Raw genomic sequence first — 26,964 nt, 5'->3', positions numbered from 1 at the left:
TAAATGGATATTTTTTGATAAGTGTTTACCTCTAACACCCATCACTAAGAGAAATGCACATAGGGTAGAGGGAACATACTGCAGAATTGATTAAATTCTCATAAAATCCCCACAGTGACATGCACGACCAATGCACTGTATCTCTTGCATTCGTTACTATTTAAAATGAACAACAGTGAGCACTGTCTATGAAATATAAAATTCAAGCTGGTCTATGTCAAGGACAAAATACAGAATGAGCATGAACATTTTTTAAGAGTTTTTAGATTCATTCCTTCTGCACTGCACTTTTCAGAGATCAGGCTGTTGCTAAGCAACTGTAAAATAAAGCAGAATCCTCTTAAGTCAGATAACCTCCTAACAATTGCTGTACAGTACATACTCTACACATCAGTGTTCATCAATGTGTTTTTCTCTCAGCTGATGGCCTGTTGTTACTGTAATATGTAAAAGTGGATGCAACTGAAGTCTAGATATCCAAGCAAGGAACAGTACGCCATTCAAACTCTCAAATATAAGACTGCCCTGTGGATAAAATCCAATTATGTTATATGTGAGAAACCTGGTAGCTTTAAAATCAGGTCTGTTGTTCACTCTTTGTGCTTGTGTGCAAGTATTACTAAAGCTATGTTTAAATGAATGCTGGTGTGTGGCATCAGTTTAATCAAGCTGTTTATGACATTGTAAAGTCTATTAAAAACTATTAAGGCTTATTTATGACACATTGTAGACTACTGAGCAAATAGCCTACCTAATTAATCAGCTTAGACAATATTGAATATGAAAATGGCCAGCCAGGTTTATTTCCTTTAAAAAATGTGTAGATCACCACTGTCAGTTTATGTAATGCAAAGCACCTTCTAATAGCCCAGTATAATCTATAATACATTGTAGGCTATTCACAGTATCTTATATTTGTGATGAAAAAGAGATACAACATCATTGTTGCTCAGTGAAATGGAAAGTGGCTCACTGGTGTATTTTGTGCATGATCTATAGTTGCCATGGTAATGATGGCTGAGTACAGTATAATGAATATCATAGAGTGGTATAGTCTAGTGTTCTCACAGTGCAACATTTTCTTGTTTTCACACACACACACACACACACACACACACACACACACACACACACACACACACACACACACACACACAAATGGGAACTGAGTCTAACTAACTAAATATACAATACCTGCCAAAAGTTTGGAAACATTACAATTTTTTAATGTTTTTGAAAGAAGTTTCTTTGACACATTTACATTCAGTTTAGTTTGTCTTTCACTTTCATGGACTTTGAGGTTGTTTATCATCAGTTTCTTGTTTCCTTTGTTTCTAATTTCCCACCAGTCATTAGTTTCAATGGACACTCATTCAATCATCACAGCTGTTCTTAATTAAGGTCATTATCTATGTGTATTTAAGGGTACCCGACAACGATGTACTAAAAACAGAAGGTTGTACAGATGACAACATTATCAAAACGTTCACACGGATAATATGAATGTCCATGCCGTCACCATTTTCACAGGTTCGCATTTTTGCAGTTTACACAAACATGATAATGGTATCATTTTCAAAAACTTCTACTTTGAAACCTGTTTTCAAAAGTTCGCATTTTCAGGCCACCAAAACGCCGTTGTCATTTAAATGAACAGCTAAAACGCATAAAATTTTTCTGTTTTTAGTTGAAAATGGTGTTGTGTAAACAGCCCCTAAGTTCCTCTTGGTTTTCAGTTCCTTATTGGGTATTGTTGTGTTATGTTGTACATGCTGTTTTGTGGATGTGCCGCCTTCTGGACTATCTGTGTGCTTAGTTTAATAAATTACATTGTAATTTTGAACCATCATTCATCATTCCATTGCCAGCATCCATGCGAACACTGCATCTATCACCATCCCAGAGCCAGACCCAGCACCCACCCCCACTGTGGTTATGGATCCTGAGCCCACCACAGGCCGAGAGACCCAGCGGATTCCCACGACGAAGATCAAGCCTGAGATGATGCCCACTGTGGAGCCAGAGCCAGTAGCCACAGCCGTCATGGAGAAGAAGCCCAACGTCCAAAGTCAGCCATTCCCTCGGCTATGCCTCCGCTGGCTCCCTTCAGCCCATCAGCTCCACCATCAGCCCTGATCCGCCTTGGGGCTTCTGGTCCCTAGCTCTGCCCTGGCTTAAGGAGTCCCGAGCTCCGCCTCGTCCCTTGGAGCCCTCAGTTCCACCTCGCCCCCTCGGCTCCACCAGGGACTGTCATCCCTTCGGCTCCACTGGGCTTCCTTGTCCCACCAGCTCTGCCCTGGTCAGTTGTCGCTCCATTGCCATGGACTTCCGGGCTGTCTACTACGCTCCCTCCCTCCACGCCTACAGCTACGCCGGGCTCCTCCATCCCTCAAGTTCCACCACAGTCCTTGCTCACACTGACGTCGCATCAGTCCTCCGGCCCACTGGCTCCACCCTGGTCTCCCAGTCCTTCGTCACCGGGTCTCTCGGTCCCATGGAGCCCAGGCGGCATTGCCGTCGGTTGGGTTTAAACTACCACCTTGGCTCCTCCCTCCATCACTGCCGCCATGGATTGCCTCCCTCATGGCTGTCTCCTGGGTCACTCTGGGATCTCGTCGGCCATCATGTCTTCAAATTGGGAATGTAGATTTCCTTTAGACATTCTTTTGGGCTTTCAGAAATCATAGCGTTTGTGTTTTCTCTCGCTCCATGATCATGATCGCTTACAGCGGGTTTCTCTCACTAATGCTGAAATACAAACCCGGAATAGAGTAAAAAGAGCTGGAGCCAGTGATCACAGAACTCCTCTGTAAACCTCTGTAAACTCCGCTCTTTATGACAGACCGGCTTTATTCTGTGCATTGATTGAAGATGCTTAATGATGACTTTGGAACTATTTTCATAGAAGAAATATGAACTATTTATGAACCATTGAACTATTAAAGACAATGTCACACTCGCAATCGTACTTTACTTAATAATATTTATTAATTAGACCTACCTGCCACCATGTGCCAACATCCGAATCACATCGCGAATGTGCTTCAACAATAGTAATGCTTAAACTATAATAGGTTCCTATAAAACAAATATTATGTGCTTACATATCTGTTTGTTAGTCTAGCTAAAATCATAAAGGTACATAAGACCCTCAAATACATTAGCTCGCTATAAACTCACGTGGCCTGTAAACACATGCGCGAGCAGGAGGTGCTATGATATGAATAATGTGGCAGAGAGAATAATTTAAGACATAATGCAACTTCATATCCAATCCTCGCACTCAGGCGTGAAGCGTAGGTGAACTTGTTTGATTGACGTCGTGGGAGTCCGTCCGCAGACCACCGTATGCACGCGCGCAGCCATTGCACTGAACCGCACCGACGATGCAGAGGGGATGGAGACGGTCTACAAGAAGGCACGATGGCTAATAACATAGAAAATTGTGTCGTTTTTGATTAAAAACGTGACCCACTGTTATTTCCACTGGATTTTTTGGAGGGGAGGGAGCCGAAATCCGTTTTTTGGAAAACGTCTTTTTCTAATCTTGTTCATTCGGTCCCAAAATGAGCAAATTGCTCCATACGGTACGTACGAATTGAGTGCATGTTTAACATGTTTCTTTTGCTCTTTAAAGAACGCGTTTTACAGTGGCAGTGCTTGAATGTTCGTGCATCTGCACTGAGTCGCAGCTGGCTGAAATGAAAGTACGCCTACTCAAAGTCAGCAGCAGCTTTGCGCATGTTGCGGGTATCATGTCTCAAATGTGCAGTTCCAGCTCTGATTAACTATTGACCCCTCTGTCCTGAAGGAGTTCAGGTGCATAACGGGTTTTTGCTAAGTAGCACAAGTTAACCTGGTTATTCGCGATCTTTCCTGTAATTTCTAGCATCAAAAGACGCGTTTACTCAAAAACGCAGTCTAGGCATGTTAGTCCAAGTTCAGGTTGGCACTGTTGCTTATAAGGGTTACTTAACTTATTCTACCCCTTTAAATGCGAATGCTTAGGTGTCATTATACCCCCCAAAAAAGACAAAAAAGTTGTTCAACTTTTCAGCAAAAATACACTGTAATGTCATTAGTCACATGTCAGAAATGGGTAGAATGCAGGTAAAGTGGGACACTTTAAGATAATTTGTAATTTGTCTGTCTTTAAAATATCCAAATGGCTGCATTATTGTCGACCCATTTTAGTTTGATTTCTGTATAAATATATATATATATATATATCTCACTCTATTTAACAGAATGGTATGAATGTGTAGTAGGGAACCTCTGAAATGTTTAGTGTATTCTTGGGACAGAATATGAATCACCTTCAGAAACTAGGTGACATGTTATATGTTTCATGCAGGTTTAGAGGTTTTAAAAGTAGTCTTATAACAGCCCCCTTATTTTATTGAGAAAAAAACTTTGTGGGAACAATTTGATTATTTTTTAGTGTTAAATGTTGAAGTGGGCACATTTAGCCCACCTAATAATTAGCAAAATGGTTTAAGCTTGCAGGTTATTAAATGTGTTCCCAAAGTTCTCTGAAAAGGGCTAACTCTGAGAGTGGGCGAATGATTTGGAATTAACAGTTATCACGACTTTGAATTTTAGTGCAAACGCTAGAGAATTATTTTACAAGAATTATTTTTACAAGAATTATTTTATTTCATTTTACTGCAAGTAATTATATTAAAATAATATATTATAATTATACTCCAAAATGCACCTGTATTATTTGCTCTACTTCTACTACAAAAAAAATAAATAAATAAAAATTACAGACTATTTGGTCACAAAAAAATTTATTTGCCTGATAGAGTTTAATGAACATTTATTATGCACTTGCCTTTAAACTGTTATTTAACTAGAATTTCTCTAACATATACAGTATAATATGTTGGTAACACTTTACAATAAGGTTCATTAGTTAACATTAGTTAACTACATTAGTTAACATGAACTGCACTTCTACAGCATTTATTAATATTTGTTAATGTTAATTTCAGCATTTACTAATACATTATTAAAATCAAGAGTTGTATTTGTTAACATTAGCTAGTTAATGCACTGTGAACTAACATGAACAATCAATGAACAGCTGTATTTTTTTATTAACTAACATTAACAAAGATTAACAAATACAGTAACAAATCTATTGCTCATGATTAGTTCATGCTAGTTATTACATTAACTAATGTTAACAAATGAACCTTACTGTAAAGTGTTACCAATATGTCCATAACATATATAAGATCCTGGCAATATAACATCCTCAGTGACCATATACATAGTTTGAAATGCTAAAAAGGTGGTTTGAAAGACTTGAAGTCAATGCCTTTGAGAGGCTCATCACTCCCTCACAAGGTCACCAAATCCTTGGAATGTTTTCCTCTAGAAATCCATCTGAAACCATCTTGACTGGGCAGCAGGCCAACAAGAGTCAGCTAAATTATCTGGGTCTCTCATGTTAGAAAGAGCAGGAAAAAAGATCAGAAAGTATCAGTAATAACTTTCCCGTTGTTTTAGAATCAAGAAAACCTCTTTTTAATGTTTAATAATTGGGTGAGTCACAATTATTCATTGCCATGCATCATCAAAATGTATTAATTTTTACGTCCATTTGAGGCTTATGCATGTTTCAGAATTTATGATGATTATTTCAGAATGAATGATATATAAACAGACCTGGTTTGAAGGAAGCAACAGTGCAGGGACTGGATCGTCTTGATAAAGCCAATCAGATTAAAGTAGGTCTTCTGTCAACTAGGTCACCCTGACCTACATAAGCTTGTCCCATGGAATATACTCAGCTTTTTTAATCATAATGTAGCTATACCATGATAGAGCAAGGAAGAGGTGTGGATTACCAGTACAGATCTATCCATTCAGCTCACACTGGTTTGGTAAAATAGAGATGTTTTAGGGAATGTAACCTTTGTCTTGGTTTAGTTAGAGATATTTATCACAAAAGTCTATATATACAGTACAGTGTATATAGTGCTGAGACATTATGATATGTCTGAACTGTTTGATGGTAACAAACAAATGCCATTTTATAGTTGCATGAAATTAAGTTTGTTTTGTTCAGTTTAATACTACTCTTCAGGCATTTTAAGTATGTGGATTCAGGATTTCTACTTAAGTTACTTGATTACATCATGCCGTGCTCTTTCAAGTCTTTACTCTCTATCTCTCTCTTATACACACACACACACACACACACACACACACACACACACACACACACACACACACACACACACACACACACACATTTTTTCACTAGTGGTGTGGAGAATGGAGGCAGCCAGAGCTGGCACTTTAATTCCATGGTGCTTTTTCCTCTTCATATCTGTCAGCGGGTCGCTGCATAATTAGCTGCAGATATCTGCACAGGTTTCCATGGTGCAGCATCATCTCTGTGTGAAAGGCCTGCCTACACATAAACACTTTCTCTCTCACACACACATACACAGCAGAATGCTGGAGGTTTAGCACTTTATTATAATTATCGCCTATTATTGCAGATCTGGAACACCCTTACTCACTATGTGACTTCACAACTAGGAGCAAAGCAATGCATCTGCTGTCTTCTCAGTGGACATAACGGTTCTTTGTTGAAGTGTTTGTTGAAGTGTTACTTTCCCATCTGTTGTGTGTGCTGTGGTTTGCCAGTCATGGAAACACCCACAAGTTTTCACCTTTTGAATCATCGCTGTAGGTAAGAATGTCTGCGTGATGCATAATTTTCGACACTTGCAGTGTAATCGCTGTTCCTCGATGACTTGCGATCTACATCCTACTTGGTTTACCTCAGAAACGCTATGTTGAGGTTATGAGGAAGCGATATTTGCTCTTTCTGATTCTCTTTCTGTCTGTCTGTCATGATTCTCTGTACACTGGCAGAAAAGACAGTTTTTCAGTTTTTCAGCCTACAGACAAGGTTTCATTTCAGTGTTGTGTGGGCGTCTGCAGTGTAAGAGCTTACTCTGCGGAGAGAGAGGCAGAGAGTGGGGGCTTCCAGTTGTGCTCCACTGCAATGGCAGGCTGAGAGCGGCCCCTGCTGTGTGTGAGAAGGGTGACTGATAGCTGAGGAAGATTTCTGACAAGCTGAGTAAAAGTTATTCAGCATGCTTATCCACTCAATCAGTCATTCACTTTCCACCTGCAGCAAGGGCATTAGCTGCTGTGTAGCTGTATGGTACAGGACTAGTGGGGAGGCAAAGTCCCTTCTCTGCAGAAAGGTCCAATAGGAATTCATGTTCCAGTTCCATTTTATGTTTACAGTTCAGTGGGTTAACATATGGAAATTTATTTGACTTTTAATGACAACCAAACCAAACTACACGTTATTGTTTACATTTTATAAATTACATTTATAGAAATATACACTACTTTTCAAATGTTTGTTTTTAGTCTCTAATGCTCAACAAATCTGCATATTTCAAGCAAAAATACAGTAAAAAGGTAATATAGTGAAGCATTTTTAAATTATATTATTCAAAATAATTGTTTTCTATTTAAAGGGTTAGTCATTGCATTAATGACTCACCCTCATGTCGTTCCAAACCCGTAAGACCTCCGTTCATCTTCAGAACACAGTTTAAGATATTTTAGATTTAGTCCGAGAGCTTTCTGTCCTTCCATTGAAAATGTATGTACGGTATACTGTCCATGTCCAGAAAGGTAATAAAAGCATCATCAAAGTAGTCCGTGTGACATCAGTGGGTTAGTTAGAAGTTTTTGAAGCATCTAAAATACATTTTGGTCCAAAAATAACAAAAACTACAACTTTATTCAGCATTGAGGAGTGAAAGCGGATATACAACAGACCCGGAAGAGAAGACAATGCTGAATAAAGTCGTAGTTTTTGTTATTTTTGGACCAAAATGTATTTTCGATGCTTCAAAAACTTCTAACTAACCCACTGATGTCACATGGACTACTTTGATGATGTTTTTATTACCTTTCTGGACATGGACAGTCTACCGTACATACATTTTCAATGGAGGGACAGAAAGCTCTCGGACTAAATCTAAAATATCTTAAACTGTGTTCCGAAGATGAACGGAGGTCTTACGGGTTTGGAACGACATGAGGGTGAGTCATTAATGACATAATTTCCATTTTTGGGTGAACTAACCCTTTAATTTAATTTAAATAGAGAATTTCACTCCAGTCTTCAGTGTCATGCTATACTTCAGAAATCATTCTAATATGCTAATTTTCTTTTTAGGATTCTTTATTTATTTTATTCTTTGGATCCCCATTAGCTTCAACAAGGACAAAATGATATACAATTACTCAGATTAAATCACCAAAGTGTATTTCTTCCACATTAGTCTTTTGATGTTTCCGTTAATCTGAATAATTAACTGCACATACATGATTCAATCATTTAAAGTAGCAGCATATCAAACATACAACATACACCTACACATCTGTAAGCATATCTTTACATAGTCTTCTAAACACATATGCACTTTTTTTATATTTATAGGAACCATATTCCAAGCAGCAGAACCTCGATAAAGTCCACAGTCCTTTCCATCAAATTTGTTTGTGGACATGCTCACTTGACACGTTTTATAGTCATGTCTAAAACCCACATATTGTATACAAGCTTTTCAAAGAAGAAACTTTGATGGATATAAAGTTCAAAAGCAGACATTTATTTGAAGTAGACATTTTCAAACAAAATAAATAAATGTTTTTACTGTGACTTTTGATCAATTTAATGGGGCCTTGCTGAATAAAAAGTGGTAATCAATTAAAAAAACAAAACTTACTGACCCCAAGTAATATTTACTAAAACCAAGTCACATAAGATTCTCATAAAGTTTATGCATTTTCATAATAATAATTATAATTCATTGGAGCTGATAGCCTAGTGGGCAGTGCTCTGAAGTGTAATGTGGTTGTGCTTCAGGTGACCTGAGTTTGAGTCCCAGCTTGGTGACTTTTCCACATCCCATCTTCTACTTTGCTTCCTTTTGATTATCTGTACTGTCCTGTCTCAAAGGCAACAACAAAAAATGTAATTTATCAATTTTTTTGTGAGTTTTTAACTTTTTAAGTAATAGTGTCTGTTTCCACCAATTTGTAAGGATTTCTGGACCAGTTGCAGACATGATGAATGGTATTGACAGGGTAATCAGCCAATTACATTGCTGCCTCCTTTCACATGACTTTTTCCCCCCTGTATTTTCCCTTGATACTTGTGGTCTTTGTTGTGTCTGTGAAGTTCAAGAGACCGTTGGGTGTTCATAAGTGCCACCTATGTGCCCTCGGTACACCCGCACTGGTGTGAAATTCAGGATTTTTCCCAACAGTCCATACAGCAGAGCTTGAATCTGAGAATGACGAGCCTTTGAGAATGGAATATAAGATTTTATCCGCTGAAGCAAAACTGTTTTAGGAACATTTGTGGTTTACACAACTGTTGGATCTTATTTTTTTATATTAATTTTGTTTTATTTCTGTACAGTCATCTAAATTTCATTCCCTTGATCCCTCAGACAAAGGCCTCTATACAAACAATGTTTGGCACTTGTGCTTTCTTCTTGAGTGAGTGAGTTACCTTGGCCATTTAGAGAAAAATATTGCAAATAATAATGTATTCATATAAATTACATAGAGAACAGTGTCATTGAAGAGTATGTTATTCATAGTAGTTGTGATCTCACTGAAAATTAATCTATTTGACACACAGGAACTAATGCTGCCTTCACGTGCTATCGGAAATTTGATAATTCCCACTTCTGAAGTCGTGATTATGAGATCATCGCATTCAAGTTTTGAAAGGGTTCATGTGCAATTTTTTTTAAACTCGTATTTACGATAATTCAGAGAGCACAGCATAAGGCTCTGTCCACGTGAACATGTGTATTTTCAAAACCGCTGCTTTTTACATGCGGTTTGGCCATTGGTCCACACATAAACACAGTATTAGGTCACTGAAACTGAACCTTTTTGAAAAATTCTGCCAGGGTTAAGATTTTCAGAAACTCCAGTTGCAGTGTTGTCGTGTAGCTGGTGAAACTGGAGATTTTGGCTTGTGACGTCAGAGTGCACGCTGTTATCTCCTTGGTTTGACGTCAGATTGTGTGCTTCTCCTTTGTTTACATGTCTTTAGCTTACTGGAACCGGTAATAACCTTTTTTCAGGCTTCTGATTGGCCAACATGGCTATACGGTTAGGGTTATATCGCCACCTGTTTGTTTGGCATGCTCTTGACAGGATTTGCATCAAGCTTGAATAGACAATAGGGCAAAAGAACTCACCATCTTCTAATTCGCTGCTCCTTAGTAAAACAGTCTGGAGGCAGGATGACCGTGGGAGGAGGAGAGAAGAGATTGGGGGGGTGGGTTGGTTGATGTGATTGGAATACACAGTGATTCCTGATCACAAACCCCCTCCCCCCACATCTTTATTTCTCTGTGACTTTATCTTATTTGTCATTTGTATTCCAACTGAAATGCACATCTTCTCAGACACAATTGCTGACACAACATAACCTGTGAAGATTCACACATCAGCAGGACAGATCACATGTTACTCAAATATTCATAGATCTTTTTAAAATTCACAAGCTCTGTTTTGCTTATCCCCAGAATCTTTGAGAGGGGTTTGATTTTTCGACACACAAAAGTCACAAGACTGTAAATCCACATCGAGTGTGGCATTTAGGATGGCATCACTGTCCCCAAATAATAATGTTTATGATGAATAATAAGCTTGACTAAAATTGACTAATAAAGTTCCCACACTTACTCACAATGACATGTAAATATATAAACTCCCAACACAAGATGCTGCTAAACTACCTCTTGAAAACTATTATGCAGTAGCTTGCACAGAGTTTATGCACAGTATTCCTGTGCATTGTGGGGTTGGATAGCCTCAACTACTAAACTAGAACTCTATATGCAAAGTTGTAAAGCTGATGGTGCATATTTGCATAATAAGAACCGTGAGCCTGTCACACAGAACATAGTCAGGGATTGCTGTTTTTAGTTCCATTCATCTCATAGATTTTTGAACTTGAAATCAAGCCCTTCCGTTTTGGACAACAAGCCAAATCCATTTACTTGTACTACGATTTAAAAGTTTGGGGTTAATAAGAACGCCCAGGTTTGTACAAAGTACTAATGAAGTAAGACATATATACACCTTATTGATGATGCATACTATGTACAAGCAAGCAAATTAATCCAGAATATAAATGGAACACAGTTTCACGTTAAGTGTTTTTCCATAGAAAATTATAAAGAAAACACTTAACCATTTAACACATTGCATTCATATTCTGGGCTCATCTTGCCTGCATAAAGTATTCATCATCAATAAGGTGTATACTGAATTTGGTCTTTTAATATCACTTATTTATTAAGGCATTTTAAGTGGGGTTTTTTTTAAGTTAAGCATTTTAGAATGTCTCGCTGTTTTCAGTGACTGAAATACTGTAGCAGATGGTGGATATGGATCACGAGTACCCAAAACTTGTATTTTATTCACATTTTTGTTTTTCTTCTTATGAGATGCCTGTAATGCAATTTTATGGATGTTTTGCCCGCCCGGGTTCCATGCCAGTCACTATGAATTGTCATTCACTGACAATCATTTGTAATATGATATATAATGCATTGCTGCAGTTTATATACAAACATTTTTTTGCGGCAAGAAATCAGATTCCTTGTCAAAATACAATAAGCGAGCAGGTGCGCAAGACTGCCCCTGATATTATTTTTATTTTTCCCAGCAATACATATCATACATATTTTCAAAAGCTGGACAGTTACAAAGCCTATCAATAACATTAAAGCATCCAGTGGCAGAAACACCTAGCGATCAACAATACATAAATAAAACTGCTGTCATTGTGAATGAGGCTGAAAGTACCATGAAATCAAAATGTTTGGTTTCAATTCTTGTTTTTTATGGAATATCACAGTTTTTATAATAAATAATTTATCCATGCACATCATTATTTTATATTTTTTTATCCATGTGCCTTGTAATCTTAAATCAAAATAACTTCGCCTCCCTCTTGCAGTGACTTCTCTGATGATATGTTTACTGAATCAAGGGCGGGACAACCTGTCACATACATTAGATCACACCAATAGCAAACCACAATGATCCAATCAATTCCTGATGACCAAAATCAAGTCCCGCCCTACATTTTTCTTTTTATGATATATATACGTCACAATAAGGAATAAAAGACTATTGTAACTTCAGTTTAATGCTGACTTTACGAATATTGTAATAGCCAGCAGGTACGTTAGACTTTTTTTTTTGCAACCATACTGAAATTACAGTGCTCAGCATAAATGAGTACACCCCCTTTGAAAAGTAACATTTTAAACAATATCGCAATGAACACAAAAACAATTTCCAAAATGTTGACAAGACTAAGTTTTATATAACATTTGTTATATTGTTATAACTTATAACATGAAAGTAAGGTTAATAATATAACTTAGAGAACAACATTTTCAGTTTTATTCAAATTAGGTTGATGCAAAAATGAGTACACCCCACTGAAAGTCTCGTTTAGACTACAAATGTCTAATTTAACAAGAATTCAACCACAGGTGAGTCTAATTATTCATTACACAGGTGTCCAGCAGACAGCTGACTATAAAAGGGTGTTAAAACCCCTTCCCATTTCATGCTGTCAGCAATGGCATCACATGGAAGAGAAATATCAAAGACCAGAGAAAGAAAATAATTTATTTACACCAGAAAGGTGAAGGCTACAAGAAGATCAGCAGAGCTTTACTTATCAGTCAGAATACTGTAGCAAAAGTGGTACAAAAATTTAAAAAAGATGGAACTGCAACCATCTCACAGAGACGCCCAGGTCATCCATGGAAGTCGACAGGAGCATCTTCTGATGAGAAGGATTGAAGAAAATTGGCATGCAAGTTCATTGCAGTTATCTAAAGAAGTAGAAAGCCAATCTGGGGTGACTATTTCCCATGACACAATACGGTGTACACTGCAGAGGAATGGCATGCATGGGTGCCATCCACGAAAGAAGCCTCTTCTAAAGCCCAGGCACAAAAAAACCCGCCTAGAGTTTGCCAGGGCTCATGCTGACAAAGATGAAGACTACTGGGACTCTATACTCTGGAGTGATGAGACCAAGATAAATGTTTTTGGAACTGATGGCTTCAAAACTGTATGGCGTCGCAAAGGTGAGGAATACAAAGAAAAATGCATGGTGCCTACAGTGAAACATGGTGGTGCCAGTGTCCTTATGTGGGGCTGCATGAGTGCTGCTGGTGTCGGGGAGCTGCATTTCATTGATGGCATCATGAATTCACAGATGTACTGCTCTATACTGAAAGAGAAGATGCTACCATCACTCCGTGCCCTTGGTCGTCGTGCACTTTTCCAACATGACAATGATCCTAAACACACATCTAAGGCCACTGGTGGATTTCTGAAGAAGAACAGGGTGAAAGTGATTCAGCGGCTCCTGATCTGAACCCAATCAAACACTTATGGGGAATTCTGAAGAGAGAAGTTGAGCATCACTCTCTATCCAGCATCCAGTCTCTAAAAGAGGTCATTCTTGAAGAATGGAAAAAGATAGATGTTGCAAAATGTCGCCAACTTGTTCATTCCATGCCTAGAAGACTTGGTGCTGTCATTACAAAATCAAGTACTAGATGTAGTAGTTTTTGTTGTGGGGTACTCATTTTTGCATCACCCTAATTTGAGTACAACTGAAAAATGTGTAATCTAAGTTATATTATTAACCTTACTTTCATGTTATAAGTTAAACAGATGTTATATAAAACTTAGTCTTGTCAACATTTTGGAAATTGTTTTTGTGTTCATTGAAATATTGTTTAAAATGTTACTTTTCAAATGGGGTGTACTCATTTACACTGAGCACTGTAGGTTGATCTGTTATACTCCTAGAAGGCAGACACATCCTGTGTTGGCTCAACTCTCAGAGCTTGTGAATAAACTGGGCCACAGTCTCTCACTGTAGCCTGCTGGTCAGGCAGTGTCACAAGCTGACACTGTTCAGCTTCTGCCCTGGTGGTGAAAATGTGTTATTTCCAGTGGGCTTTGTAGAAAATCTCATTATTTCTTTGTTTAGATCGACACTTTACTGTTTTTATTTTCATCAGTCTATTCCCAACTACAAAATGTTCATCTGTTATCTGCTATAGGCTATTATTATTGAAATACTAATAAAAAAAAATATCTCAATAATAAAAAATAAAAATGTCATTTTTATACCAAAATGCAGTGAAAATGCTACAGTAAAAACAAGTTAATTGTTTATCTGTTACCTTAAAATATACAGTGAAAATTGTAAATGGTTTAACATTACATGTACCTTAACTGTAATTTACTGTCATAATTTACTGTGAAAACAGTCATTCACAGAGGTCCCTATCTTGTTAAGTGACACGACAAGGTAAGCCATACTTGGAATTTGTCCTCTGCTTTTAACCCATCCAAGTTACTGCCCACACATTAGGATGGTTAGGTGCTTTGCTCAAGGGCGCCTCAGTCATTTCCTGCTGGTACTACTGAGCATTGCACCCACAACCTTCTGGTTACCCGTCTGACTCTCTAACCATTAGGCCATGACTGCCCCAACATGTACATTGGGATGTGTACATTGTTGTGTACATTAGGGTGATATAGTATGTAACATTTAGTTATTTAGTTAATGTTTATTGCATTATTTTAGTGTTACCCTGATAATGTTTTGCGTATCACCCTGTGCACCGTCTATATACAAGTATTGGCCATGTTTAATGGACAAGCCACTTATAATGAACTCTAAATCATCATGTGGGGTATCAGTACATTTGAAGGTACAACGCAGATTTTGGTAGTTCAAGTAAATTGGTACATCAGCATTAAATCATTTAATGAAATATACAGTTTTAAAGTTTAAAAAAAAATACATAGAGATATAGATATAATGTCCTATCTGTTAATGTCACTGTATTAGTTATGGTGAATATTTGGCATTCACAGCTGCTGTAAATATAACAGGATTTGTGTGTGTGTGTGTGTGTGCGTGTGTGTGTGTGTGCTTTAAAAAGACAGTGGATAAATAATGGGAGAATTTTACCTTCTGTGGTAAAACTATCATTTTAAGTAATAAGAGATGGGAATGTGTGAGAACTGTGAATGAATTTGGCAGTATCCTGCCCTCGGTTGAGCATTTTGTGTCCTTGAGTTGTTTTGGTTTTTCCTGCTGTTTTTCCCACTGATTGTCTGGTCACTGGTGAAGGCTGATAGGAGTTGGTTACAATGCAGAAAAATTGAAAAATGTTTGCAGTATGCCATTTATACTGATACACAAGAGGTTTGACATGACGGATACTGTATATTGTGTGTTTAGTTTAGAATCTGAATGTTCCTTTAAAATGACATTTTATAATATGCCCTAAAAACAGAAGACAGAAGCTACTAACATTTTTTGACATGAACATATTTTCCCCCTTTTTTGTTCTAAGAGCTCTAAGATCTTGAGGATCTTCTAAATTAGCTAGCATTTTTCCTGATTGGTCCTTATTCTGCTACAGGGCAAATAAGGCATTACTGCTGAACCTAAATTGTTCAAATGAGCTGAACTTCAGGCGAATGAGAAACTAGGGCAAAACATAATGTACTGAGCCCATATACTAAGTGATCTCTTGCTACAGTAGCCTATCTATTTTGAGCACATAGACAAGGAGCAGATTTGCTTCATTTTAATCACAAATTACATGGCAAAAGCATTTCGGGAAATTATTTTGATGTTGATATTTACTTAAATAAGATATAGGAACATGAGGGAATGTAGGACTGGAGTCATGAAGTGTTTCGATCTGTCTCTGTGCACCAGATGGAGCCATGACTGCATTTTGAAGCGTTTCAATCAGATATGTGAAATTGCTATTTAAAAACCAAAAGCAAGCTATTTATATGATCTGAATTCACATGACATGTCGTTCCAAACCTGTGTGACTTTCTTTCATCTGTGGAAAACAAAAGAAGATATTTTGAAAAAATGCCTCAATGAACATTTGTGTTTTTTGATCCCATTGCCTCTCATTGAGTTATTCAAAATATATTCTTTTGTGATCCTTAGAAGAAATTAAGTCATATAGGTTTGGACTGACATGAGGGTGTGTAAATAATGACAGAATTTTCATTTTTGGATGAACTTTCCCTTAATGGAATGTTTTGTGGGGATATATACATTATATTCCATCCATTTGATACATGCTCAGGCTCTTATGTGTAGGGCAGTGTCTTTGAGCATGGAAATGGAAAATGGTTGATGGTTTAAAGTCTAAAGTAATCCACACTAAAGAAATGCTTGTACAGTACATTGACATTACTGATGGTTGCTATGAAGTACAGCCAATTTTGCAAGTCTTAACTAGAAGATTAGTGAGCAGTAAGTATGTTTGCTTTAGTGTCTCGTTACCATTTCCACGACGCACACGCAGTAGTCAACAGTAGATGATAAAATGACAGAACTTAATTCATATCCTCTGTCTTGCACTTTCTCCTCCGTAGCCTACAGTTTCCATGGCAACTCTGTGTAGCATGAGCGCTTGTCAGCCCACTCAGGCAGGCTTCGCTGTGTGAAGTCACAAATAAAACATTCTCTCTCTTCATCTCACCATCCCTACTGCAGTACAAACCCAAGCACTTCCTCCTGACTATACCAGTTCCATCGATTCACACAGGAATCATACCAGTCCACTCATTTTGTCCTCCTTTGTGGAATAGTGGAAGAGTTGCAAATGGCTCTGTGATAATGCCAACCCTGGTGGGGCTTAAATCTGCCATCATGTCAGCTATATATGTACATGTGCATGTAAAAGCAAAAGATGTTTTTTAGTTACTGGCAATGTAATGTTTCATATTAAGCATTGCTTGTACTGTACAATACCTTTTATATTATAAGGACTTTTTTTTTATGAAATATTTTTAAAGCTGAGAGGTCAAGTTTGGATTATGGCTAAGGACATCAGTTTTAAAGTAAGCTGACCCTGTCAAGCTCAGTTAATTTTTGATCTTGAACTGTAGCAAAGTGTTTTAGTGAATAAGAAAACTTTTTTTTTCTATTGTCAGAAGATTCTGCCTCATATTTCATATGCAGGAACTTTATAATTTCTTTTCCAGAAATGACACCATTATTAACACAAAATCGTTCCATTATCTGGAAAAACTGTAAGTATGTTCTGCGCCTTAGTAGCTATTTACTGTTTAATTAATATTGTGGTAAAAAGAGAAAAAAATCAGTGTTGTATATTTAAAATATTTATTGTATTTGATGCGTAGTTCCTCGAAAAATTTAAATTCTGTAGTTTACTCACCCTCATTCCAAACATGTATGACTTTCTTTCTTCTGTGGAACATAAAATATATTCTGAAGAATCTTCACGCTGGTCTTTTGCATGTAACGGCAGTTCAAGGTGATCATTATGGCACTATTTTCAAAGTCTTGCTAGATTTATGTGAGAACAATCCAAATTTAAGTCATTATTCATTGATAATTTCCCCCTCCAGATAGCTGAGAACTTGACAACTGTTGCAAATGGAAATGGATCACTGAGTCAATAAATGATTAAAAATCATTCATGAACAAATCGGTCCAATTCCATTTAATGAATGAATCTGAGTACTAGTGAATGAAAAGAATCAGCTCAAATTTATATATATATATATATATATATAAGCAAACGTTTTTGGGTGTTATTCCATAAAATTTAGTTTTTATGTGTGTACACTGTTCAGAACTGCTAGGTAACCATGTGCTGATTAGCATCTTTGAGCTAGGCTAAAAAGTCAAAATTATCTAAAATTGTCACTACCAAAACAGTCACGCTTGAAACATGTCATCATTGTTTTGGTAGTGACAAAAGGGAACACACAATCATTTATTTTTTTGTGAAATTAACAAAATTTAAGTACAGTCATGCAAATCATTAGTATTTTAATGTCTTATTATGCAAATCATTAGTGTTTTAGTATGTGAGTTAAAATTCTGTAATGTGATGTGGTGGCTACCAACACATTACTGTCACTACCAAAATTGTGCAGTCACGACCGAAACATGGGATGTTTTGTCAAAAATAAAGTATATTGAATTATCAACTAAGATGTTATTATAGTGTTTGGTTTAATGCATATTCAAACTAATGAATCCTTAACTTTGAAATCAGTATGATAAACTTTATGCCTTTTACAAAGAAAGATTGGATTCAAAATACAACAAATCTCTTAATTACACTTGAAATATTGGGTCCCACTTTATATTAAGTGGCCTTAACTACTATGTACTTACATTTAAATGAATGATTTGATACAATGCACTTATTGTGTACATACATGTTTTTACATTGTACTTATATTTGAAAAACACCTGCATGTAATTACATCTGTAATTAATTTCTGTAATTACATTTATAATTACACTGTTGACCCATCCCTTACACCTAACCCTTACCCTTAAACCTACCCATACCACCAAAGCTTTCCCTAACCATACCCATATCCAAATTCAATAGCAGAAAAAGTGTTTTGCAATTCAACATGAACCCAATAAGTACATTGTACTTATTTTTAAAGTGTGAAGGCCACTTAATATAAAGTGTGACCAAATATTGTCAAAATTGTAATTATACTATACTATACTATAATAATAAAATACATATTTACAAGGTAGATGTAAAAAAATCTTAATAGGTCAATGTAACCCTTCTTATTAAATTATTTATTATTGTGTTTCGGTAGCGACAAATTTGGGGAGAAAAAAAAATATTCCAAAACTTTCTGAAAATACAATATGAGAATTAAGTGTACAATTAGAAATGTGTACCTTGGATATTGTAAAATTTGCATACATACAAAATTTGTGAAAAAGACGTTTGTGACATTGTCGAATGGCCCATATATGAGGGTGAGTAAATGAAGAAAGAACTTTAATTTTGGGGTGAACTGTACCTTTAACAAGTAGAAGTTTAAGACATTTAAGGACAAATATTATATTGTCTGGCTCAGTGGGTTTGCTGCATTTTGTGTGAATGACTACATGGTGACTGATGGTACCTGCTTGGTCATTTCCCAACAGGGAGGATGTGATTTGTAGTTATAGTGGTTCATTCCGGCTGACGTTCATTTTGTCCTCTGCACCTGGGCCTGAGGGAGAAACACGAATAAAAAACATACAAAACATGAACACCAATCAGTTAAAGAAATTGCTTTTTTTTTTTCATTACATGCTTTTATTACTTCCTTAGCTGGACTGTGAAGATCAGCTTGAATGTTTAAACAGGTCTTTCCTTAATTCAGAGTATAATTCTTCACCATGTGCTGACAAAATGCTGGGGCACCAGAAATAACAAAGTAGGCCAGTGCAAGGCATTCTGGGATGGCTAGACACCCTTTGGGTGCCATCGAGAGACTTTTGTCTAATATTATTACTCTCTTGCATGGCTGCCTGTTTAGCTTCTCAAGGAATCTTGTGACATTACAGCATCTAATATGTTATATATCTTGAACTAATGGGCTTTTTCAATGTTTATTTTATGTTTAGTTAATAATTAACCAGTCTTCATGTGGAATATTCAAGATATAGCTGAAAATAAAATGTATGGCTAAAGTGGATTTATTAAGATAAAACAAACAGCTTGACAATGAAAACATGAAAGAATTCTAGTTGGAAGATGCACTGAAAATCACAGAGCCACACATTATGCATTTTAAAACATAGGTTAGTCAAATGCATAACATATCAGTTCCATTTAAAACAGGCCTCTTCTTAAAACACAAAAATGCTACAGGCAGGTATAGGGGATGAAACTCTTGCTCTGTGAGAGGCCATATGGGCCGTGTTAGTGCCTGAAGGTGCTCTCGTTCAAGTGACTCAGTGATCTCGTCTCCTCACGTGGCAACTCCGCTTATCCTCAACTCTCTGCCGCGGGCCGTCAACATTAGAGGCAGGAATGATTGTGTGCGCCCTTCTGTGCTTCTTAATAAACATTCATGATATGTTTTAGAATTTGTACTACCTCGCTAATGTGTAGCAATGTTGATGGTACGTCCCAGAAAGAGAGGACCTTGGGGACGATTGCTCCATTTTCCCCTTCCTTCTGTTTATTAATTTATCTGTTTTATTTGTGCCATGCCTGACCTGAGGACAGCTTAGCTGCCTTTAAATGAGTGCAAGGTGCTTTGGTGAGCATTTGCTTTTGAAGGACGTATTTGCATTTGAAAGATTTCAAGACCTTTTCACTCTGTTCAAATCATGTCAGGTGGTGTTTCTTCAACTATTGCACTTTTGTCCCTGAGGACTATGTATTTCCTTAAAATTAGTTTATATAATTTACTAAGACATGTATTTTAATTACAAAAACTGTATTTTTAGAGCAATTCTAAATGAATAGAATGTTTCCAGTCCACACATATTTTCCATGCGGAGAATCTCCTTCTGATTAAATGGAGGTTGGATTCCACTTGGTATTCTGCCTCAGTTTTAGAGGGTCCCGCTAAGCTATACATCATCATTTGTAGGATGGAGACTGGGCCCCATCTCATCTGCCTCACCGGGACAATGACCTTAAATGTTTCGCTTCCATTAAATAGAGCAATTGAACCTGAGCTTGGCATGTTTAAATGCTGCTGTTTGCCATACTGTGCGAATTACAATTCTTTTCCCCAGCATTGATCGCTGGCTATGGGCTCCCCTCTGGAGATGTGATTTAATTACACTCCATCCTCTCTCTTGGTTAAGCCTGTTTCATCAGAATGCTCCTGCATGTCATGGGAATCCGTAAGCATGAGGTCACTGGCTTCACTTCCTGCTGAGCAGATCTGGACCTCAGGTGTCGGAAGCTAGTTGGCATTTGGCAAACAGCAGTAAGCGTACACCTGGAACAGTGATTTTTGCTGTTAAGATGACCATGTGCTCAGCATTCTCGTTCAGTGTATTCCCAACTGTCATTTAATTATTTATTTTGACTTTGAGTTCTTAAAGGTACAGTTCAACTAAAAATTAAATGATGTTTTATTAACAAAGTTTGGGAGGAGCACGTTCAGATAATTAACCCAACTGATCTTTCGCAAAGACCCATCCCCCTTAGTTACTGTTGCTTTGTCTGACAAGCCATGTCGCTATTACGCCACACAGAGTGAAAAATACGTCGCGGAGCAAAGAGGATACTGACAACACGTCGACAGACAAGACAGAGCAGGTTATTTATGATATTAAATAAAGTGTTCAAACTGTGTAATTTTTTAAGAAATTCGAACAATAAAAAACGTTTTGTGGCTGTAATTTGTCGTGACAGATTGCTGTAGCGCCTCAGCTCAAGAGGTTCGTGAACCGATCATCTCTTCTTGCTAGTTAATTTATAACATCAAATAAACATGAATGAACATCAGAAAGAATGTTGTTTCAACTGCGGAAATACATCAGTACACACCATTTTTCAGGTTGAAGTCCACTGACGTAATCTACGAACTCCTCTGACTGCTTTGTCGGACAAAACAGCGAATTCTGCATTATGATTGGTTAGATCGCTTGTCAATCAAACTCCCGGCTAAGGGTCAATTAGCATGAGAGGAGCACATCCAGTTACTCAGCTCAATTGAAGTGTTAGTTACCCAAAAATGAAATTTCTGTCATTGGTTACTCACCCTCATGTCGTTCCAAACTCATAAGACCTTTGTTCATCTTCAGAACACATATTAAGATATTTTTTATGAAATCCTGGAGCATTCTGACTTTTACTAAGCTGGTGTTCTGACGTAGAACCCAAAAGCGCTGCACTGTGTTACAATGTAAACAACATGGAAGTCTGATGGGGAGGAGAAAAAACTGCTGAATAAAGTTTTTTTTTTTGTAAAAAAAAGTATTGTCGTCGCTTCATAACATTAAGGTTGAACCACTGTAGTCATGTTGACTATTTTTACGATGTCTTTACTACCTTTCTGAGCCTTGAAATTGGTTATGACGTTGCTGTCTACAGGGAGGTCAGAAAGCTCTCAGATTTCATCAAAAATATCTTAATTTGTGCTCCGAAGCTCGGAGCCCTCCCCTTGGAGAGCACGCCAAATACGCATAACCTTAATCTATGTTAATTGTGTAACTTGTGAACTTGTGAACAGGCTTCATAAATCAAACTGAATGATTTGTTTATAATTTTCTACTCACTCGTTCAATCGAATCAGATTGATTTGTTCACGAATCAATTTCACCTCACTGACTGAGTTTTTCAATTGTCAACTCACTGGATAGGGGAAGCTTATCAGTAAATAATGACTTAAATAATGACTTAATGCACCAAAACAATTGCTCTGAGATCTCCAAAAATGGTCTCCCAAATGAACTCTGGAGCAGTTTGGTTGAGCGGTATCATAATTCATAATAATAATTATGATTCTGAAATGTGTTATATAAAAAGCAGCAGTGCCTGATTCTGAAAGTTTTTGTGGTTGAAAACCAAAGATATGCCTAATATCTATAATATGCCTCTTCATATTAAAATATTAAGAATGATGTCCCGATGAAGCCTTGATTCCCACTCTAACTAAGAGGCGGATTTAACCATTAGGCAATGGTAGGCGACCACCTTGGGCCTCGAAACCCAAGGGCCCCCTAAAATGCTTTTTATATATGAGATTCACATCAGCGCGGATGCACAAGTGGTTGCTGTGGTGTTCATTACCTCGACAACCGTCTGCACGTAAGCGTTGAACGTGCATCTTGCTGACAATGTAGGGCCCTATGATTTCTGCGATGCAGAAAACCCGGATGGAATTGCGGAATCCATTTATAAAAACTGAATTTAAATGTGATGGAATGAATGACGCAGTCGCAGATGCGTGGCTTTGTGACATGCTTTTTGATTAATAAAATTTAATATATCCATCCAGAAAAACAAACAAACAAACAAACAAACAAACCTGAATCCAGAAAAATTAAAACAGAAAAAAAAAAACCCTAAAATAAAATAAAACAGATTTCATAGGGCCCTACAAATGAAAATATCATGCATCTGAAGCTATAAGCAATTCCTGTATTTTGCCTGGGGCCCACAAATCACTAAATCCACTCCTGCTCTAACTGCATTATAAATGAAATATATATACAAAGTTCAGTCATGAAACTCTAACTGAGGACTGATTGGTTCTTTCTACGCTGTGGCATCAGCCAATCAGAAGTAATTCCATATCCACGCAACCATATATCGTACCCTAGCCCGCGATCGACACCTGCGCAATGTGAAGCGCTGTTATCCCTCCTCCTCCCCAGCGCCACCTGTAGAGATCTGCTATGGCGGTTCTACCATTCTTGCAGCAGCCTTTTCCTTGTTGTTTTATTTGACTAAGCTGAAGCCACAATAAGCTCAAGTGAAGTGAACTTGTCAATAAGTCTTGATGGACGACTCTGACCAATAAGAGGACACTTTTATTCACATGTTACTTGCATAAACACATTTTGGTATGCTTTGAAATGTTGCATTGTGAAAGCGAACCGAACCAAAAAAATACAACATTGCAACAAGTTAAGTCCCAGTTTCAGAACAAAGCAAGTGATATACAGTTCTGAAAACGCTTTAAGAATATAAAGCAAGAGTCATATGGACCACTTTTACTGTGCTTTTTGGGTCACTGAACCACTGTTATATGTAAAAGACTTGCGTGAAGATTCTTCAAAATATCTTCTTTTTTTGTCTCACATAAAAGAGAGAGAGAAAAAAAAAACACATGAAACACATGAGGATGAGTAAATAATAATACAATTTTCATATTTGAGTGAACTACTCCTTTAAATAGTAGGTCTACTACAGTCATTCTATGAGAGTACTAGATATCTACTCATTTTTACACCAAAATAAATAGTACACACTTTTGTGTTTTGTTTGTATTTTTTCGAGGGCATCTTTATAAATAGTTGCACCACCATGGCAGGGTGTTGCTGGCATCACTCACATAATCCCCCTTTATCTTTGTGCTGAGGTTGGCAACGTTTTTCTGCAACTCCATCTCTAATGCCTGTGAGTCATGCACCCTCATTTTGAAGGTATGTTTAGATCCATTGACTAGTTTATATTGAGAAACACTCAAGCCATCTTTTCCTGTTGTATCCATAGTTTTTTTTTTTTTTTTTTTTTTTTTTTTTTTTTTTTTTTTTTGTTGTTGTCGTTGTGCTCCAAGGACCCAAGGCACATGCCTAGAGAAATGATGTTCTAGAGTTCCAGAGACAATTTGTAATGTCCTGGAGTTGTGTGAAATTTGACTGGTGTTAACAATTACATGTACTTCAAAAAGAACATGAAGCACTGAGGAGAATTCAGATCGGTTTGTTCTCTGGCACCCAGTGAGTCATTTCTGTTTAACACAACACCCCCTCTACTTTCTGCTTCCTGATTATATGGACAAGTGCTTTGATTGGCTACAGTAAAATCATGTGTACTGAAGACATGAGGGTAATTAATGACAGAATTTTCATTTTTGGGTGAACTAACCCTTTATGAAAATTATGTCATTAATGACTCAGCCTCATGTTGTTCCAAACCCGTAAGACCTCCGTTCATCTTTGGAACACAGTTTAAGATATTTTAGATTTAGGCTGAGAGCTTTCTGTCCCTCCATTGAAAATGTATGTACGATAGACTGTCCATGTCCAGAAAGGTAATAAAAACATCATCAAAGTAGTCCATGTGACATCAGTGGGTTAGTTAGAAGTTTTTGAAGCATCGAAAATACATTTTGGTCCAAAAATAACAAAAACTACGACTTTATTCAGCATTGTCTTCTCTTCCGGGTCTGTTGTCAATCCGGGTTCATGACTCTGCAGTGACGCTGCTGACGTAAGACGCTGCTGACGTGTTATCTGGTGCGCCCGAGCTTCGTTTACAGTCTGAGAGAGACGCACGCTGTATTCAAGCTATTCTACATTGTTTGTATTTTGGTATTGCTATATTTTTTAAAATAGGTGTGTAAGTGTGCATGTCGCTGATGTCCTAATCGCCAAAAACAACAACGTAAAAGTGCATTACCAATGCCGACAGATGAAAGGATTCAATGGAATCAATTCAATGGAATCAATTCAATGGAAAGGATTCCGGAAGAGAAGACAATGCTGAATAAAGTCGTAGTTTTTGTTATTTTTGGACCAAAATGTATTTTCGATGCTTCAAAAACTTTCTAACTAACCCACTGATGTCACATGGACTACTTTGATGATGATTTTTATTATCTTTCTGGACATGGACAGTCTACCGTACATACATTTTCAATGGAGGGACAGAAAGCTCTCGGACTAAATCTAAAATATCTTAAACTGTGTTTCGAAGATGAACGGAGGTCTTACGGGTTTGGAACGACATGAGGGTGAGTCATTAATGACATAATTTTCATTTTTGGGTGAACTAACCCTTTAAGGGTTAAAAAAAACTTTAAGGCTATAATTGATCTTATGACTTATGGGGTATAAAATAGCTTACTGCGGTTAATTTCTTGTTAATTTGTGGATAGATTCTTTTTTAAAGAAAGAAAGAAAAAGGTACGAAATATCTGTTTGAAAAAAATTGTGTAAACGTTCATAGCAAAATATACACTATCATTGAAAAGTTTGAGGTTAATAAAATTTTTTAAAAGAAATTAAAACTTATATTTAGCAAGAATGCATTAAATTGATCTTAAGGAATTTTAAGACTTTTAGAAAAGATTTCTATTTCAAATAAATGTTGTTCTTTTGACTGCTGAAAATTCAGCTTAGCCATCACAGTCTGTGTCCGAAAACTGCTGTTGACTTATTGCCTCGCTGCCTTATCAGGCAATGATGTTGTAGGCAGTGTTTGGGCATGAAGGTACCTCACAAAACTGATTTCGGACAGGCTTCTGGTGATAACTAAGTGAGTATTTAATGACTACAATAATAATTTCTCACTAGAAATGACATCAAAAATGGAAAACGTTGGTCAAAAACATACATTTACACACAAACTGACCACAACTTTCAGATGCCATCTTTATTTTTAAGCTCAACTGTCACAGAATGGAAAGCACAGGATTGTCAGATATCTTCTTCTTTTTCTGTTTTAAATGGTGGCTTGTGGGATGTCAAAGGCAGTGAAGGATATATCTATGCTGCCTTCAAAAATCAATCAGATGAAGGTATCAGGAAGAGAGAGACAGGAAGTGAAGCTAACATAAAAGCACACACCTCGCACTCAGTCATTGTCTGGTCTCATTTATGGACAACGGACTGCTTACTCTAAAGATTCTCCTATCAATACGTCAGCGTACTCCTTGTGATTCTTCCAGCAATCTCCTCGTGAATCCTCTCCTACACTCTCCTTGTGATCTCCCCACGTGTTCCTGTGAGTCAAGCTTGTCATCTGCTTACCTGTATACTCACTCTCCACCAGCAACGAGGTGTGTGCTCCCTCCATCCTTCACAGTCTCCTCTTCACCCTGGTAAAACAACAAAGTTTCAGTTAACATACAGTGTACCATCTGCTATCCAGAACCTGCAATACTGCCACACCCACCTGATTGTCTTTCCTGCATCTCTGTTAATAAATACACTGCTGCTTTTATATATATATATATATATATATATATATATATATATATATATATATATATATATATATATATATATCAAAAGCCTTTTTACATTTTTTTTTTCCTCCTAGATTTTTTGTGACTTTAATAATATTAGTGTTAAAGCTGAATTGTACCCAATATATTTTCCTGAAAAGAAACACATTTCTGGTTTAGTATCAGTGAATGGGGCAGTTGCATCCACCAGCTGGAGTGCCTTTGATTTCCACTAGAGGCCACTCTCTAGTGGATCTCATCAAGAACTGCATTTCCCATAATCCATTGCCTGGAGTCATTATGTGTCATTACTTTCAGCTATGTCTCATTACTTTGTTAACTCTGCCTTACCTATTTTAGTGCATGGTCTAA

The 26,964-nt window shown here is 37.1% G+C and overlaps 1 protein-coding gene across 1 annotated transcript in view; it reads left to right on the top strand.

The window, feature by feature from the left end:
• The first annotated feature begins 3,228 nt into the window (after nt 1-3,228).
• The window catches only part of lrrc7 (leucine rich repeat containing 7), a 150,367-nt gene continuing 126,631 nt past the window's right edge, over nt 3,229-26,964 (top strand). The window contains exon 1 of the mRNA XM_048199826.1: nt 3,229-3,587. The gene's annotated coding sequence lies outside the window, so the exon portion shown is untranslated. The remainder of the gene's footprint in view (nt 3,588-26,964) is intronic.

This window comes from Megalobrama amblycephala, linkage group LG8 (genome assembly GCF_018812025.1).
Source record: "Megalobrama amblycephala isolate DHTTF-2021 linkage group LG8, ASM1881202v1, whole genome shotgun sequence".
NCBI lineage: Eukaryota > Metazoa > Chordata > Actinopteri > Cypriniformes > Xenocyprididae > Megalobrama > Megalobrama amblycephala.
This window is presented reverse-complemented; position numbering and strand designations above follow the sequence as displayed.